Raw genomic sequence first — 17,292 nt, 5'->3', positions numbered from 1 at the left:
ATTCGGGAGTAGAGAAATGACAGCAATGCAAACAAGGCTTTTCCATGATGTAAAGAGCCCTTAGGCTTAGCTTTCTGTCACAAGGTGCGAATGCAGCTATTACATTTGCGCTACCAGTGGTTGGTTCCCCCCCCCCCCTCTTTTCCCTGAAGGGGCTGAAACCAATATTGTTGGCCTGAGAGTTGGTCACCAAAGAATGCTGAGGTAGTAAAATACTATGGCATGTCACCAGAATGCTCAGTGGTTTATGACTTGCAAGCTGAAATCCACCACAGTACAGTCCACGAAATCACAAATTACTTTCTTCCCTCCCTGAAGCAACACACACGAAACAGCTCCACCACCACCACCCCCCGCCCGCCCTCCCATGTCATATAGCAGTTTGATTTCTAAACAATGTTTGCAAATCAAGGGCAAATATCTCCTCTCACAGGCACTCTGGACTAACATTCTGCTCTCCTCACCAGTTCAGTCCCACAGCTGATCAGAGCAAGAAGCAGAGGAGTTCAAGATGTGCCAAGAAAGTCAAAAAGGAAAATCTTTGCTCTAAGGGGAAATCCTGTGCAATAAGGAAGAATATCAGCAGAAGGAGTACACTCCTCATTCTCAGAGCAGAACTCAGTTATTCAGGTGCAGTGTAGTGAGCAGGGACAGTTACCAACTAACCAAGAAGAGGAATAACCCCTCTCTAATCCCTGGTGGGCCGAGCCTAGCCCCGCCCTTTTTCCGGTCTGGAAGTCAGGGGGTGGGGCTACTTGTATAAAAGCCCCGTCCAGGAGATCAGTCAGCCTAGCTGCTGGAGAAAACGGAGGCCTGCTCTACGCTCCCAAGCTGGGAGGCCACTGAGGACCTTGCAGACACTGAGGACTGTCCCGGATTGCCAGATCCTCAACCCGAAGAGGAAACCCTGCTAGGCTTGAGGGTTCAGAACCTGATGACTCGAGGGGGAGTCAGGCTGACTTGATCAGACTATAGCATGAGTCAGCGTGTTGCGGGCCGGATTCCTGCTTACCCGAGTAGCAGTCAGCTTAGCCACTGCCAGGGCCTTGGGCCAGGATGCAGCAGAGTAAGGAGGGTCCGTGTCTCCCCTGCCACCCCAATGCCTGAGACCTGGGACTAAGTAAATTGGCTTACAGCGAGCCACAAGGCAAGGGCGGGTCAAGAGGCTGTACTTCTCTGCAAACCCTCCCTCTCCTGTGTGTCACTCCCAAACACATCCGAAGGGGGTGCATAAGGACCCTGGGACTATTGCATCTTCAGAGCTGCAGCAGCATCTGCTCTTTATCCCTGGGACAAAGGGAAGGGACAAAGATTATTTGCCTCACCTTTGCCTGTTTATCATCTGCATTCAGGCTGGGACTTTGGCTGAGTATTTGCCCTTTATTGAGATCAATGGGATTCATTCACGTGCTTCGTGGAATTGGAGCTGAAACAAAAAACTTTCAAGGCCAATCCAGTTTTAGAAAAATATGCCCCATCCCTGCTCCTTTCTAAAATGTAATCCAGTCACTATTTCAGATTAGTACAACAGCAGCTCTACTTGACTGGATTTCACTAAAAACAAAACTACGTATCCTATATTAGAGAGGCAGGAGGTCATTTAGCTCGCTCCGCACCACCACCTCCTCACTGGAGGCAGAATTGTTCTTGTTTAATAGATACTGTCTTAAGTTCTTCATCTAACCTGTTTTTAACATCTCCATATGTTCAGGTGTTCTCTGTACAAAGAAAAAAATACATTAGTCACAGATTGCATTCTGCCTACAGACTATATCCATTTCCCTAGGCAAGCTAAATATTGACTCTCATCACTTCCAGCCATTAAAAGCAGTGCTTGGAATTTCTCAGTGCCTCATTGATATAAATATGCTCTGATGGGAAGAGACCTGGAAAAAGCTGGGGCATGCTAATGAAGAGAAATTCCTTGGGGATATGGGCCTCACAGTATTAAAGTTAAAGAGAGCTGTACTCATTCATGTATGAGCAGGTTGTGAGTCTAAATAATAAGTTATAACAGAGTATGTTACTTAGCCAGTAGCAAAATCCAAAGATCATTGTGAAGGATAAACCTCATGACCAAGTGCTTCCAACCACCAAGAAATGCTACTAGCACAATTAAAGTTTATTCAGTATCCAACATTTGCGGTTAGTTCCTTAGGGGAAACAGGTGGTGGTGAGGGAGAGATGGAGGAGAGGTGGTTGCATTGGCTTATGCCATAGCAAAAGAACGTGGCCTGATTTCTCAGGGAGCTGCACAGCCTCAGCACCTCAAACCATGATAAGCAGACCATACTGCTAGACAGTAGTCTTGAACTTTTTTAATATGGTGCTAAAGAGGGAGCCCCATCAACCAGTAATCGGAAGCTCAGGGATGCATTGCATGGGTTTGACAAATGAGTTGTTCACTCAAGTGATTCTCAAGCTGTTGTTCTTAGAAACCTTAGATAAGGGCAGCTCAGATAGGCAAGAGTTGAGTGGGATATTTATCCTACTAGAAGTTTACAGTCATAGATATTTCTAATTTTTTCACATGATAGCATAGTGATGAGATCTCAGCCAAGTACTCACTAGGGGCTGATGCATGGCATTGCTATTACCAAAAAAGGTTCAACTGGCCAATGACTTTAGTGTCCCACTCTCACTCCAGAGAAGTACAGTACTGAGCAAAGTGGAAACTAGCAGCCTGATAGGTAATATCTGAGGTGCCATCGTTACCTGTACTTAAAAAAAAATCCCATGCATTAAGAGAATTGAGAATAAAAAACACATCAACAATTTAGAGGGGTCAGGCTACTTGCAAAATAAAACAAAGCACAAGAAGATTCCAAAGAACAGTTAAGGTTTAATTGACTACACATAATTCTTTTTTTTAAATGCATTTGTTACTCAAGCCCAAAGAATGGATCACATGATTACCTGTTCTGTTCACTCCCTCTGTGGCACCTGGTATTGGCCACCGTCGGCAGACAGGATACTGGGCTAGATGGACCTTTGGTCTGACCCTGCATGGCTGTTCTTATGTTTTTAAGCAAAACAATAAAATATTGAAAGGTAAGTGAATAATTTGACTGACTGATAAGAGTAATAACTGCTATGTGGAGTCTTAAGGTGTTTGATTACTGTCATTAGAAAGATGTGTGGATGACAGAACTATATATAATGAGATATTACCTGTAGCATCCTGGCCACTCAGTTTACTGCAGCCCAAGCTTCAGGCTTTACTGAAGATCATTCCCCTTGAGGATTACTGACATGAGGGGGGCAAGTGCAGGACTGATGAGGCAATTGGCTCAGTAATTTGGAGGCTATCTAGTTTGGAGGAACAGGAAATAGAGGGGAGCGCAGGCAGTTAAGCTAGGAGAGGAGAGAAAGCTGTGTGAAGCTATGGCTACACTATAGCCCAGCCTCCCCTGCCTCTGGCAACCAAGCAACTTAACTTACGCCAACTTTAGCATCAATGTGGACAGTGCTACGTAGACACAGCTAGCACAGTTTGGGGGGCTGAAGTAATTAATGGGGTGCTGTCTCCCCATCAACTTAGAACAGCTACACTAGAGAACTCCATCAGTGTAGTTACGCCACTAATCTCTTCAGCCTACCCAGAGCCTCATTCTCCTCCTGCAGTACATTCTGTTTTGCTTTGGAACTGAAGAACAAATGCCCACATGGTAAAAGGGAAAGAGCTTCCATGTGTTTGTGATTAGAAGATGCAAGAACAGGCTTGGCAGAAGTACTAAGAGGGTTAAGAGAAGGTCTGCCCAGTGACAAGGATGTACTATGGGATATTATAAACCTGATTATTGTGGTTATTAGGCTATGTTTCAGCATTAGCCAACACCTGCACTCAGATGATCTGCCAGCCTAACAGGAATTTAATAATTGGCTTCCATTGTGACTGAGCCAGCCATCATCATACCAGAGCGTGAGGGAAGGATGTGACAGGTTGTATCTGGCCTTTGTGACTCCCAACAGCAGGCCCTGCAGTCTTTCTGCTCCCTGCCTCTGGAAAGAAGCATTGAAGTTGGGCCTGCATGCCATTTACAGAGGCTGTAAATAAGCAGAAGGCTCAGATAAGGAGCTACAGAGTCTTACCGGGACAGTTACTGGAAGGGTCCAGAGGGGAGAAGCAAGGGGGTGTCTGCTTTGGACACAGGGGCTAAGCTGGCTGCATTAGCATATAGGATTGCCAGATGCTATGTTTGGGATTTTTTTGTGAAAGTAAGGAAAAAGTTGGTTGAGCGCAAAAAACAAAAAAAGAAAGAAAGAAACACCCAACCCTTTAATTTGCCATGCTAACCCACTCTCCCTCCACATCCCCCACCAGATATGGCAAAGGAAAAATGTCCCCACCGGCCTTCCATCCAAGAAAGAACAGAACTTTTCTGGTTTTGTTTTGTTTTGAAACCAGACAGGAGCCACAAATACTGGACTGTCCAGGTGAAAACTGGACACCTGGACACCTGGCAACCCTTTTTACCATAAGCGGGGAAAGAGAGGACTTGAACCTAAGCTATGGGGTGACAATAAAGAAGAAAGAGCCATGGAAGGAGCAGCAACTAACTGAACGAAGCAATATGTGGATTCTCTTAATAGAGACCCCCCCCCCCCGGGTTGGAACCTGAAGTAATGGTAAGTCTGGGTTCCCCCACTGGCAAACAGTCTAAGCCCTTAGAAGAAACAAGACTTCTTTAGTAGCCCTAGTAAAGGTCTGGATTCATAGATCTCAGAGCTAGGGATGAAGACCCTGACGAAGGCAGACAGAGTTTTTTTGGCTGGACTCTGCTATCTGGGAAGGGGCACGTTATGACTGTGTAACCTGGCAACAGGACTAATCCACTGAAGAGCCACCCAACAAGCAAGCTGATAAGCCACAGGGGCCTCCAGGTGAAGGAGGTCTGCAGTACAGCACACAGCAGCAGAATGCACTATGGGCTATTATACTGCTATAGAAAGGACTACCCTCCCATTACAGGATTTAAGGCTATCCCAACTCGCAGCTCAGCGACACAGCCCATAGGGCTTATGAGGATCCCCAGTCTGGGGAGAAAAAAAAAGAGATATTTCCCAGAATGAGAAAGGTGAGCAGGTTCGTCATCATGCTCCGTTTCTGCAGGGAAATGTTTGCAGCCACTGCCATGTGACTACTGTGTTTCCTCCGTCTAATGCTGCCGCTAAAGCGAGAGCTCAGCTGAGTGGTAGCTCATCATTTACTAGCAAGACATTTTCTGGGGAACATTCCACTCTGACTCAGCCACCTCAACCAAGTTTCACAATCATCATTGCAGCGTATAGTATTGAATCCTTTCACAATTATTTAAAACTTATTCAGCATATGTATACACTGCCTTTTATTTTTCCTTCCAAGCAAACAAGATTCCGTGGAACTTAACTGCCCCTATTTACATTAATTCTTATGGAGAAAGTAGATTTGCTTAACATCATTTTGCCTAAAATAGCATTTTTCAGGAACATAGTTACAGTATTAAGCAAGGAGTTACTATCTAGTTGTGTATGGTCCTGCCGGTAAATTTCCCTACCTACACAAGGCTTAAGGCTGAGATTTTATTTCAAAAGGCACTTGCAGGGAGAGGTTTCCAAATCCCACTGAATTTCACCGGGAGCTGAGCACTTTGTTCCATTAGGTTCATTTGGGAGGAGGAGAAAAAAAAAAAAGTCACACCCTTATATGATATTAGATGCAGGTCTGCTGGAAGATGGACAACAAAAGCTGAATACAGTGGTTCCCAAATACAAACTGTGAGCTTATCTAGACTACGTGGAACAGTTGAAAGAGGAATTTGCATATCTTCTTCCAATTGCACTTTCGAAAGCACACTTAAAAAAAAAAAGGTTTCGACAAAGGGGGAGGCTTCCCAGAAAAAGCAGCTTCTAAACTACTCTCACTTTCGAAAGCTCTGCTTCCGAAAGTGCGATTGGAAGAAGAAATGCAAATTCCGATGGAATTTGCGTATCCTCTTTCGACTGTTCCGCGTAGTCTAGATAAGCCCTGTGACCTGTTAGCATCATTTTCAGTGAATCTTGCTGTCAAAACTGATGTAAAATACTGTGATATAACATGCAGAGTATAGACTTCTAAAATTATCATTGAAGTACTGCACTGAAATGGAACTTAACCTTAACCTCACGTTTCACATGGACATTCCCAGTCTAAGGTGCAGCTTGTGGTCTCTCTCCTCACCATGTTCTGGTCTGACATGAGACTCATTTAAGCGCTATTTAAAACTCAAGTATTTCTGAGCTAGCTTAAATACGAACAGCGCAGGATAGTGATGAGTTTGGGGTGTTCAGAGAGGAACGGAGTGCCACTTTGTTACTGGTTTGATCCTAAATGCCCTGATAGCGCATTGAGTTCACTGGGAGTGGTGTGTTCAGCTCATTGCAGGGCCCAGTACCTCTGGAAGGGTTCTTCTCTAATCTGAGGTGTGAATACTACATTAACTTTGGGCAACACATTCCCCTATTGTGCAGTAGGATTAGATATGCTCAAGCCCCTAGGGAGAATTCTCCCTGTGGCATACAGTTCTTCCTGGGGACTGTGGAGAAACATCTGCTATAAGCTCTAGTATAGCTCTTGAGGCGAGAACCATTCCATATTCCAGCATTTCCCAAACTATGGGCCGTGGGGAAAAAAAATACTGAGCTTCAGCGTGCCTGGTGGCTGCCAGAAGGGGAGCAGAGCAGGGCAGAGTGGAGCAGGCTGTGAGGAGGTGGCAGGGGAAGCAGGGTTGGGGGCAGCAGGGCTGTCCCACGGAGATCCTGGCGGGCAGGTGGCAGAAGCAGAGTTAGGGGTAGCAGGGCTGTCCCGCAGAGATCAGGGCAGGTGGGTGGGCGGCCAGTGGAAGCAGGGTTAGGGGCAGCGGGGCTGTCCCGCGGAGATCAGGGAGGGCAGGCAGTGGAACCAGGGCTGGGTGGAGGAGGCGGTGGGGAGGGGGGCTGGCCAGGGGAGATCAGGAGGAGGAGGACAGGAGAACCAGCTGCCAGAAGCAGGGCTGGATGGGGGGAGCAGGGCTGGTCGGGGGGGGGGGCTGACCGGGGGAGATTGGTGGGGGTGGGGGGAACCGGCTGCTGGAAGCAGGGCTGGACTGAGGAGATTGGGAGAAGGGGTGGGGGGTGGGGGGAAGAGCGGGACTGATCCGGGCACATGCAGACCCTACAGACTTTCCTGGATAAACCCCTCAAATACTGGACTGTCCGGTACAAAACTGGATACCTGGCAACCCTACCCTTCCTTGCACCCTCCCTCCTAGCCAGATAACATACCCCAAATCTGCTCCTGCTCCTGCCTCCTGGAATGCCCATGCGGCGCGAGGTCCCCCAAGCCCTGGCCCAGGCTGGTGGAGGATGCAGCCGGGTGAAACACTGAAAATTTATTCATTTTTCATTTTTTTTAATATGCGTTTATATTTTTGGGCTGCAAAAGACAGTACTAAAAAAAACGGGTTCCAACTAAAGTAAAAAGTTTGGGAAACCCTGATCTAGCCAGCTTTCTGGCCATCTTACAGTCATTTATCCAATCCATATTCGCTTAGCTTGCTGGCAAGAATATTGTGGGTGACTGTATCAAAAGCTTTGCTAATGCTGGCACTGGGGGCTTTGGGAGGACCAGAAACAACTTATCTGAATATTCATCATTTGCTTAATGAATATGCAAATGAATGTTACTAGTCCTTCAAAAGCTCGTGAATGGATTTACTGGTCCCCTTGTCAAAAAGGTTGGGAACCCCTGTCATATTCCATACCTGAGTATACCTCAGCAGGCTTGGACAGAGACAGGAGGCAAAGCCATGGGCCTTACTGCACCCAAGCCCCGTACAGACAGCAAGCACCCAGAAGAGTATTGCTGGGAAAATGTTGGCCAGGCTATGCAAAGGGCACAAAATGGGTGGAAAGGAACCATGCCTTCTCCCTATCCTCATTTTGCAAGAAACCAATCGCAGCCATTTGTCCATTTACACTGAGAAACTGATACACTGGAAGCAGTGATATTAGAGCTATAGCATGGGTACTACCGCTGAATACCAAGAAGAAAGGAATAGCTGCCCAAAATATACTAAGCAATTCTGTTCAACATATTCAGCTAAAAATAAACACCAGATATTTTAATCTCATAAGAAAACAAAAATACCAAGACATGCCATAAAGATTGCATTTACTTAGAATAAACCCCCTTTGTTCCCTTGGTCAGTGGCTAATTGCCAATTTCAGGAACAAAACCTGACACTGGAAAAATAGACTCCAGCTATTAAGTTTGGAAGCTTTCAAAAGAATTGGGCTAGTATTAAGCTTAAGGCAGAGTTACTCTGCCAGCAAAATTCAACGTGCTGAGCAAAATTCTACCTTCTGATCCGAATTTAACATTTTTCCATTACATTAACTCCCTAAACAGCAAGGGTATTCTAAACATGAGGTCTCCGACAAAAGCCCAGCACTGATCCTGCACTTGAACAATATCCCAAATGGACTGCATTGGTAACATGATAACAAAATCAGTTCTTCAGTCAAAAAGCCTTTTTGCTCCTCTGTTCTTTTCTTTTGGTGCATTGATATGAAGATCAGAGTCATCTGGATGAATAAGATTTAGAATTTGGATGAAAACACTAAGCGATACCAAACACTTTCTGATCCTCCCAAATTTGTATTCAGCTTTCACTTTTGTTAATGCTGTAATCACTCTCCCATCAGTATTCAAGGGATTTGCGCAAACAAGGTCTCTTCTGTCAAAAATCATAGTGAGTTAATGCAGTCACAGAGTGCTTGGATGTGTAGACAATTGCCTCAGAAAAAAGATGGAGCTTTGAATTTTGACTGTATCCATTTTATATGCAGATTAGATCGTCTCTTGGATTATTTTACTTTCAGCTCAGCTCCTGTAGCACAAGCTATTTTACCCATACACAAAAAATAAGGGAGAACAGCAGAAGGGATCTGACTTTACAACCACCATTGTGAGGACATTCAAAGATGAAGCTGCCACTTTGACTTGAGAGTGTGTGTAATTTCTCATACATCTTTCAGAGAGTGTGTGTAATTTCTCATACATCTTTCAGTGGCCTCCTTCCTGAATGCACGGGGCTGGACAATGATCTAATAAAGATTTACCATCTCTAACTCCTATATCATTTTAACCCACAGTTCATGTATATTACATGTCCTCTTCACATGCATGATCTACAGAGGATACAAATCTGTTAGAGCTCCCAGTGACAGGAGCTAACTGACACACTGCAGAGACTCACATTTTTATCCCTTGTCATCTTTTGGTCTTAAGTGGGATATGAGCCTGACAGCAATCGTCACATTCAGGGCCAAATCCTGCTTGCCTTCAAACAAAAATTATTCTGTTGGCTTCAATAAGATTCCTCAAGTAAAATGAGCAGGAATGGCCCTACTTTACCTCATTGTGTTAGTGATGTCCACAGGAAACTAGTGGAGACAGCACCATCCAGATATCGGGTCTTATTTTCATTCTCTCACACAGCAGCAACATGTTGGTCTCTTTCATGCCAACTTGAAAATGGGAGTGTGAAGCCTAGGAGCCCACAAGAGACCTTAAAAATACCTTGCCTCTATAGGCTTCTGCTTAAAAGCTCCCCAAGGTGAGAGATTCCCTGGCCTTGGAACGCAGCTGCCACCATCATATCCATCACAGCGTGCAATGCTGGATTTACACTCCCTTGAACAGACTACTCAGAATTGTGCAGTGAGAAAAATGGCAAAGGAGCTACGCTAAACAGCATGAAACCAAGGTAAATAATTAGAGCACCACTCAGAACTTGGCTCATGTCCTCTCCAGCAGGGATATCGCAACACAAATCAACCAATGGAATACCAGGTTAGAAAAAAGTACATCAGATGAAACTGAATGGCTGGCTACATTCACAGCGATTCATTACAATGGCCATTTCCAAATTAACACTTGATGAGGCACAGCATGTCTATAAAGAACCTTATGAACTTTTATCATAATACTCATTTGAGTTTGGGAAGTATTGTTTGATCCAGGTGAATACTGTTAGGTGTGGGGGGAGACTGCCACTGTTTACATGAATTGCTTTGACCAGGTTCACTTATCTATTTGCTTTTCACAAATATTCATGTCAATGATGGTTTCAGGCACAAATCCTTGCAAAATGGCACTCAGAGTTACGTTTGGGTATCTGCCAAAAACAAGTTTTGCTCACTCGTGCCAAGTTTCCTAAATAAAATTGTACAGGCTGTGGGCTCAGCTAGCTAAGGAAAAGAATGAACATCCTGAGATTTAGCACTCCTAATCAATACTGCTCAAATAGCACATAAAATAAAATAAATACGTACCAAACTGCCCTCATGATCATTTCAGAAATACAACAATATTTACTGAGTAACAAATACATCAAGGACTGCTTGTGGATATTCTGCAAGGGTACATCATTCATTGTGAATTATTTGTCCAGGTCTAATATTATTAAGGCCAATTTACAAATGAGGAAAATGATATATAGGAGGTCGAGGTTCATATAAAGGACTCTGCCAAGTCAATTTAGGTCCTACACTTAATTTTACAAAGACTGTTATCCAGCTTCACTTGATCAGAAATTAATAAGATTCCCCCACCCACATACAGCAATCCCAATATTCCAGCATCCAACGAGTTCACGGAAACCAGGAATATTAGAAATTGACTCTAAGCAATGATTGGGGCAGTCCCAAGAAGAAAGGGGGAGGAGAACACATTCTAGTAGGAATCAGAAGACTGAGCTGAGGAGAATCTGCCCTACATGGTAAGAGTCGCACACTGGAACCCTTTTAAAAGCTTGGAATGTGAGAGTTTGGGAGACAGGATGGGTAGCACCTCACCCTTCTGTCTCCATCCTTTTGTGACATAGGCCAGATGTGACAATCACTGAGGGTATGTCTACACTACAAAGTTAATTCGAACTAACAGACGTTAATTTGAATTAACTTTAATAGGCGCTACACTAGCGCTCCGCTAGTTCAAATTTAAATCGAACTAGTGGAGCGCTTAGTTCGATCTAGGAAAACCTCATTTTACGAGGATTAAGCCTAGTTCGAACTAGCTAGTTCGAATTAAGGGGTGTGTAGCCCCTTAATTCGAACTAGTGGGAGGCTAGCCCTCCCCAGGTTTCCCTGGTGGCCACTCTGGCCAACACCAGGGAAACTCGTCTGCCCCCCTCCTGGCCCCGGACCCCTTCAAGGGGCACGGGCTGGCTACAGTGCCCATGCCAGGTGCAAGCCTGCCAGCACCCAGCCAGCAGACCCTGCACCTGGCACGGATCGAGCCAGCCACCCGATGCCCCCCAGCCCTCCCCCTCTTCCCAGGACCAGGCTGGTGGCTCCCGGGAGCTTGCCCGGGACCGCAAGAGACGGGCACCCACCTGGGCTAGTGCAGACATCATGGACCTCGTCCATGATCTCCGCACTAGGCACAGGAAAGTGGCCGGCTAGGGCAGGAGAGCTGCCAGCCTGGCCACCGAGGAGCAGGTGTGCAAGAGAATCAAGGGGGTCCACTGAGACCCCCGACCCTGAGCCCTGAGCTTACAATGGCCATCCTGGATCAGACCAAAGGTCCCTCTAGCCCAGTAGCCTGTCTGCCGACAGCGGCCAACTCTAGGGACCCTGGAGGGGATGGACCGAAGACAGTGACCAAGCCATTTGTCTCGTGCCATCCCTCTCCAGCCTTCCACAAACCTTGGGCAGGGACACCACTCCTACCTCCTGGCTAATACCACTCCATGGACCCAACCTCCATGACTTGATCTCACTTCCCTTTAAACTCTGTTCTAGTTCTAGCCTTCACAGCCTCCTGCAGCAAGGAGTTCCACAGGTTGACTCTTTGCTTTGTGAAGAACAACTTTCTGTTGTTAGTTTGAAGCCTGCTACCCATTCCTTTCCTTTGGTGTCCTCTAGTCCTTCTTTATGGGAACTAATGAAGAACTTTTCTGTATGCACCCTCTCCACCCAACTCCTGCTTTTAGAGACCTCTATCCTGTCCCCCCTCTGTCTCCTCTTTTCTAAGCTGAAAAGTCCCAGTCTCTTTAGCCTCTCTTCATATGGGACCTGTTCCAAACCCCTCATCATTGTAGTTGCCCTCCCCTCTCCCACCTCCTTTTCCCAGTCTCCCCAAGTTTTGTTCAATAAAGACAGATTCCATTTTGGAAGACACGTTATCTTTATTTTGTACATCAAGAAGAGGGGCTGGGGAAGGGTAAGTGGAAGGAGGTGAGGGAGGAATGGGGCACGAGCCCCCGATGGGGAGGACTGGGATGGCTCTGCAGGCTTCTGGGGGCGGAAGCTCTCCTGCAGCCCCCCAATTACCCCCTCTCCTCAGATGGCAGCCTGCGGCAAGTGCAGCCGGACTGATGGCCGAGTGGTGTGATGTGCCCAGTGTGGGTAGTCCGGGCAATCCAAGCCAGGACTGCTTTGCAAGCGGGGCACCCCTGAGAACTGTCTATCCGGGGTGGAGGTCGAGACCCTTTAAGCACAGCCCTCGGCTAGCCTGAGACAGCATCTCCACGCTCTAAGTCCTCCTCTGATGCCCTGCCAGCACTGCTTCCGGCCATCCTTAAGCCCGGTTCAGGGTCCACTTAATGTGGACATGCTAGTTCGAATTAACAAAACGCTAATTCGAACTAGTTTTTTAGTCTGGATCCATTAGTTTGAATTAGCTTAGTTCGAATTAACGAATTCGAACTAAGTTAGCTCGAATTAACATTGTAGTGTAGACATACCCTGAGTATGTGGGGGAGTTTGGAACTCACCATGAGAAAGCTTCTACCCCAGCATGTAGGGCACCAGAAGTTACATGATTGGTACTACAGTAGTTTAGCATTGCCTTTACTAAAATCTGTCTGTGCACAAGCATGAGAGGGGAGCAATAAAATTGACCTTAACTCACCATTTACTAATTTCTGACCATTTTGCTTTATTTTCAGCAATAGACAAAATCCCGGGTGGCAAAGAACTGAAGTGTTTCAAGAGAGAGAATACCAAATTCTGTGTCAACCTTCTGGTCTAGGTAGGAAGAGTCAGGGACAAGGGGGAGATTAGGTAATGAGAAGACAGACATGTGGGAGCCATTCCATCTCCAGAGCACAGAAGTTAGAGAGGCCAGTAATGCTTTCCTGAGCAATGGTGCATGAAAGGCACAGGCTCCTTCATGTCTTAGTGCCTGCACTTCATCTCCAAAGCACCATGATCAGTACAGGGACCAGGACTGGTGCTTAGTAGTGACTTTATCGTGGATAAAGGACAGAGGCCCTCCCAAAGGCTATTACATGTCTGAGACTCTACAGGAGACCAGAACCACAAAGGTGTTCTCCAGTCCTAGGCCAATGGTTCATGAGAGACTGGGCCACCTCCGGCCATCTGGATGACATTACATTTCCCATTCACAAAGGCAGCAGTTTGAAGATTCCTATAAACCTCATGGTGCTGCTACTGCACCTATGTTAGGGAATTCATCCTTGCTGCCTCAGATACCCCATTGCTGTTCGTTGCTCAAGCTGCATTCATTTTTCCTTCTGGTAACTTGGCCTTCCAGCCAGGTCACCATTTAGTCCACCCCTTCGAGGGCTAGAAAGTCCAACGGAACCATTAACCAAATGCTTTCTCCCGACAGCCTTCAGTCTCAGCACAGGGCTGTGCCATTACACCAGTGTCTGGTAGGAGAACTAGGCCCTCCTGCTACACCAGGTAACAGCCTAAAGACCTGACAACTAGCAATCCAGGTCCTCAGGTACTGTTTCCCTAGGCTCCTTCCTACTCAGCCTCTCTAAATAGTGAAACCAGTAGCAGGCTACTCTGCTCCCTGTGGCTACATAACCCCCTCCTACAGCCTTACTAGACTCCTTATTGCAGGGCAGGAGTCTCCTTCCATCCCGACTGTCTTCTGGTTCCTAGTAGTCTCCGACCTCCCCGGGAATAACTAGAGGCTCTTTTCCTAGCAGCTCCATGAAGTCCACAACAGAGCCACTCCCCTGACTGTGCTGAGTGACCAGGTACTGGTATCGATTTTCCACAGAAGATATGCCCTGCCTCCTAGTTTCATTAACTCACTTGTTCTTCCTGGTGATTTGAAGAAATATTTTTCTTGGTCTTCTACTTCAGATATTGGTGTAAAAAGTGCCTCTGTCTCAGCCTCTCTGCAGTTATCCTCCTCCAGCAGGATAGGTGCAGGGAGGTGTGCAAAGTCACCTCACTTCACTACGTTTCCTGAGCGTGGATCCAGGAGAGGTTACACTCATCTACATCTGGAGAGTTATGATCAACATCAGTGTATTCATAGCTTCTTGGGAGCTCTGGGAGAAGCTCCACCTGAACTTGCAATGTCAGAAAACAGGGCGAGTCCCCCCCTCAGGTGCAGGAATGACTCCACAGAGACCCCACTCAGCATGACACTGTGTGTGTACGCACAGAAATAAATGCCAGCCTCCTACCAGGTACAGGCAAACACAGAAGATGACTTCTTTGAGATGCCAGCTCAGCCACAGTGGACAAGACACACTCACTGGGTTCTTCACGCACATATGTCAAGTGCCAGCGCAAGTTTTTGAAGATGGGATTGGGATAGGCTGGGCAAAGCCTAGCTTCACCTCTTCGGCTCTGCAAAGGGTCTCACCACTTTGGAAAGAAGCAGTCCCTGAGCTCACCATGTTCCCACCACACCTATCCAGGGCAGGTAGGCTCCACCCAGCTAGACCCAATGGCCTCCGCAGAACTGACAACATATGGGAGCTGGGCAGCGCAATTGCCAAGGCACCTCTCTGGCATGCCCCTGCATATGGGTGACTTGTGCAAGTAGCTACTCCCAAGAGCATCAGACACTCATGGAGTTCCAGCAGCTAGAATCCCAGCAGGACAAGTCAGCAGCTGCCAACCACCAGAGCCTGCCTTCAGGGACGTTCATGTGTCTCACCCTGGGGCTATGTCTATACAACAGGGTTTTTGCACAAGAACAAACATTTTTGCACAAAAACCTGCAACACATCCACACCTCAAGCGTGTTTTTGCGCAAGAAAATCTAGTCAATTGCCAGAACAGAGGGCTTTTTGCTGTGTAGGTATACCTCCTACGATGCACAATTCCTTTTTGCGCAAGAATTCTTGCGCAAAAAGGTGTGTGGACGCTCAACAGGTTTTCTTGTGAAAAAAGAGCCTATCACAAAAATCACAGGTGCTCTGATGGCCATTCTGTGAATGGTCATCAAAGCTTTCTTGTGCAAGAGTGTCCATGCAGTGTGGATGCTCTATTGTGCAAAAGCACATCACTTTTGCAATGTGCTTTTGAGGTGTGGATGCACTTTTGCACAAGAAGTTTTTGCGAAAGATCTCTACTGCAAAAAGCTTCTTGCACAAAAACCCTTCAGTGTAGACAAAGCCTGGGAGAAACCCAAACAATCTCCTGGAGATGTCACAGCATGAATTTGAGACCTGATACAAGCAAAGCATGTTCCCTACCACGGTGCTATATCATGTAGTACAGTCACAGCTTTTTCATAAACCAAACCTATGAAAGCTGCAGTGAAAAGGGTAAGAGAATAACAGAGTCTCCAAAAAAAATTGTAACTGAATGAAACCCTTATGTATACTGTTCAGTGTCATGTACAAAAGAGATGAGCCAAACCAAAATAATAAGAAAAAGAGCTTAGACTGCTGAGACAGCTGGTGTTGGCACTGCCAATATGCTGTAAACTCATGATGAAGTATGGATACTGTCTAGCCTAACATCTTCTGAACTTTTCTGGTGCATTTTCAACATATGGTGTAATATCTGTTCTACTGTCTGAATGGACAGTATGTACCTTACGAAAGGAAATTCAGCAGAGAAGCCAGCTGATGAATGCAAATTGTGGTGGGTGAATTTGTTAATCAAATACCATGTGTCTGATTCACATTGTGCAATTTTCAGGCACACTACAACGGAGCTAAAAAACAAAACAAAAAAAAAACAAACACACACCTGCCACCAAGATGACATTTAATGCTAACAGCAACAAAACTTTCCATCCAGCAGCTAGAGACAAATGGACACTTCCAACTGAAATATCAAGCTTTTAGAGAAGCTATTTCCTCCCTTTTGTTGGGTTATTCTCATCTTGGTATCAATTGTGCTTAAGGAAAGAAACTTAGATTTCAACAATCGTTCAAACAAAATGCATAACCAATCCACAGTGAAAGGGAAACACGTGTCTGACAGGGCTGCTGATTTTAATAAAATGTGTATTTTCATGACAGGTTGCCAGAGTATAATTTGGACAATGTAACACACTGGAAGGATCACCAAGTACATATATAATGCTAAGTGCAATCTCTTTAGGTAGACTTTCCTGGTTAGAAAACCTTTACAGAAGGTGCACTCTTCAGCAGCTTCTAGTCTTATACTGTCACCCGTGACAAAGATGTTCGCCACTGAGCCAGTGAGGATCCAACCAAAACGAACTGACTTACTGTTTGGTTCTACAACCAGATGAAGCAGTTCCCTGAGCTACTTCCTACCATGCCCCAAATGTGGTGGTCCAGGCCTCTAAGTTCCTCATTCAGGATGACTGTTGAGCATCCAAAGATACCTGGACATCCACTAGGGTGTTCCTGCCTCTGGCTTTCATAATCTGGAGCTTCAATGGCTCCCAGGATGGAGTCTACAAAGAGCATCCTCCCTCCTTGGCAGACAGCCCCAACTGAGCTGGGCTTCTCCCTTTTATACTGCTGTTCCAATTGAAGCATGCCCAGCAGAGGTGAAGGGGCGTGGCTTCCTTGGCCTACAGTGTGGGGTGAATACACCTTGTCCAGTGTGGATGAACACATCCCATTACACCATCTCTCTGCAGGGATGCCAATCAATCCTGCTCTTCAACTGCGGTGCAGAAAAAAATGAAAAATTGTATTTAGCTACACACAGGCCCACTGACAGAGAGGAGGGGTAAAGGAGGAAGTTGCCACAGGGCCTGGTGATTCAAAAGGCCACCCGAATGCCACACAGCATGCTCCAGGAGGCACTCAGGGATGACTGAAGGGAGCTAGGTGTGGTGCTCTCAGTATAGTGCAGAAGACTAGCTGTCCTCAGCCCTGCCTATTCTGCCTCAGGCTCCATTCCTTTCTGGAGTGCAGAGCAAGGTCTCTCCTCCTTACCCAGAGGTCTGGCAAGGCTGTTGGCCCCCATGGCTACACAATAGATGAAGATTTAGACCCTGATAATAAAATATGTGAACTGTAGGTCTACAAATGTAACTAAAGTGAAGTAAAGGGTTTAGAAAACCTTAGCAAAATAAGTTGA

The sequence above is a fragment of the Pelodiscus sinensis genome, chromosome 1 (assembly GCF_049634645.1).
Source record: "Pelodiscus sinensis isolate JC-2024 chromosome 1, ASM4963464v1, whole genome shotgun sequence".
Lineage (NCBI taxonomy): Eukaryota > Metazoa > Chordata > Testudines > Trionychidae > Pelodiscus > Pelodiscus sinensis.
Note: the sequence above shows the minus strand (reverse complement) of the source record.